The 2,705-nt window shown below is 30.8% G+C and overlaps 1 long non-coding RNA gene across 1 annotated transcript; it reads right to left on the bottom strand.

The window, feature by feature from the left end:
* Positions 1 to 1,240: 1,240 nt before the first annotated feature.
* On the bottom strand, positions 1,241 to 1,663 carry LOC145114884 (uncharacterized). The gene is made up of 3 exons (XR_013711306.1): positions 1,602 to 1,663; positions 1,435 to 1,509; positions 1,241 to 1,340 (listed from the first exon to the last, which is right to left on the bottom strand). It is a non-coding gene; the product is annotated as an uncharacterized LOC145114884 (long non-coding RNA).
* Between the last annotated feature and the right edge of the window lie 1,042 nt (positions 1,664 to 2,705).

Consider the following 2,705-nt stretch of genomic DNA (forward strand, 5'->3'; position numbering starts at 1 on the left):
AAGTTATTTTGTTTTTACTAACTATTGTGTGTCAGAATGCACAGATCAGGACCAATTGATGAAATTAATCAATGAACATGATTTAAGAATGTATGATATTACAATGGATAACATGTATCATATAATCACACAAAATTTAGCAAAAATGTATTTTGGACAATTAACTACATTTATAAAAGTAAATTTTCGGATTTTCAGGAATAATTAATTCTCCTAATTTTAAAAATCTAAATTTTTTTAATTAATTCAATTTTAATTTTAACTTAATTTGTCAACATAACCGATTTTATTTTATCAGAATATTTTTTTTTTGCTAGAACGATGTTCTTTCAGAATTTTATTATATTAGAATATTATTGAAGAATAACAAAATTTTTGAATCCGAGGTTTAAAAATAACAACATTCTAACATATTTTTATACATCCGAACTTAAATACATATTCTTACAGACTAAAAGTCTTATACATTTTAATATAATTATACATATTCTAAAAGAATATCAACAAAAATGAATAAAATTCTTAAAAAATAACAACATTCTTAAATCATGAGTATGATCAAACTTTATTCATTCTTCAAGTTATTCATATTAGGTCTTCAACGCATTTTTCCAGCTATTCCTATCACACATACAACATAAACTAATAATGGTTAAAAACATGTTACTTGCAATTAAATATCACTTTATATATTCTGGTAGAATACATAGAATATGACAGAATACATAAAATATATTATGGCAGAATACATAGATTTTATTCTGGCAGAATACATAGAATACATTCAAAAGTATTGTATTTACTGCTAATATAAGTTTAGATTCCAAATATACAATAACGAGGGACAATAGATTCAAAAGATTAAAATTAAAAAAATGTACCTTTGCCTTTGGATGTTTATTTGTAGTTCCATCCATATTTTTTATTACTAAGGAATCAATATCACGTAAATGTTTAGCAAGTTTGTTGTAAGTTGGTTATAGAGCTTGACAATGCCCACACCATGGTGCATAAATCTACATATAGATAAAAATGGGTTAAATTGTAATTTTTCATTCCATTCCATGATGGAATAGACCATTCCATTCCTTCCTTGATTCCATCTTACCTCTAGTAGAACATCTTTTGACCCATTTAAGACAATGTCATCAAAGTTATTCCTAACTACTATCTTCACATCACCACCATTCTAACAATCATCAAAAGAAAAAGTTATAACTTACTCTAAGAATAAATATATAGAAACCAAAATCCCAAGAATAACAACTTCCATTCTTAGGAATTGGATCAGATTTATAGAAAGCTTTAAGCTTTTCTTCCAAAAAGTCCTCCCCAAAAGCCTGGAAATTTGATATAAAAAGGACATTAATACATCAAGAAACACCCAATTGGATTCTTACATTGTTAATTGAAGACCATTGTTAATTTTAATACCTTAAGGTTTTCAAAGGTCAAATCTTGGTCAAACACGAATTTCTTCCCATCATCATTTCCAGTATATCCAATAACCTGGTTAAGACATCCAGTATTTACATTCCATTTTGCAAAAAGTAAAAAAAAAAGTGAAAGGAAAAAAGATGGATAATGGAGAAGTGCCTTACTTGTGGAGCATCTCCTGTGATGCCAAAATAATCTCCAACAGGCTTTCCAACATCTTCATTGTTCAATTCAACATATAAAAAGATAAGTTCAATGATAACAAATAAAAAAAATGTAGAGTTATTGAATATGTTATTTGGGTATTATTTTGACATTTACAAAACTAGTAATTCCATATACCTTCCCCTTAAATAGCTTTGTAGCATCAACAAATGTCAGGAAAACCTTAGTTGATCTCCTGTCGGATTCTTGTCTTCCTCGTTCGTCATTCTCTGCATCTTTTGATTTAATCGAAAAGGGTAGTCGTGGTGGTCGTTGGCAGCGGTAGCTATGAGGAAGGAAGAGGGTAGTCGCGATGGTGGACAGCGATGAAGATGATAGTGGTGGTTAGCAACCGGGAGGACAAGAAGATGGTGGTGGTCATCGACGATGAAGACAAGATACATGTGGGTTGATGTTTCTTTAGGTTTAAAAATTAGAAATTGAGTTCAAGAACATACCAAGGCTAGGATGTTGATGTACCAGGGCTAGGATGTTGGTGTACGGCGGCAACTATAGACCGATTTCGGTGATGGAATACGAAGCCGACGAAGGAGAGGGAGGAAGAAGAAGATACGACAATGGCAAAATGAGGGATACAGACGCATGTCGATGGTTATAAAGAAGAGATATTAGGTCAACATATATTTATTTTGTTTCCTTAATTGCAAGTGCAAAAAACCAGAAATACCCTTTTTGATTTAATTAATTATTTGCTAATTTGTGATTGGTGCATATAGGAACACAATAGTTGCTAGAAACATTTGAACCTAGCTCTCTCTCTCTCTCTCTCCCTCTCTCTCTCTCTCTCTCTATATATATATATATATATATATATATATATATATAACACCGTAATTTTTCAAACAGATTTTTCATTTTAAAATCGCATACTTTTCATAACATATTGTATGGAAATCTCGTTTATTCAAATTACAAAACACAACTCCATTACAAATCCAGGATCCTCAAAACATAACTCTTTCTCTGGTGTGTACAATCAAGCCGGTGCCTTCCCGCGATTCCTGAGAACAACCTGAAACACATAACACATAACACGGTAAGCA

This window comes from Lactuca virosa, chromosome 5 (assembly GCF_052849685.1).
Source record: "Lactuca virosa cultivar CGN04683 chromosome 5, Lactuca_virosa_CGN04683_v6, whole genome shotgun sequence".
In the NCBI taxonomy this organism is placed as follows: Eukaryota; Viridiplantae; Streptophyta; class Magnoliopsida; order Asterales; family Asteraceae; genus Lactuca; species Lactuca virosa.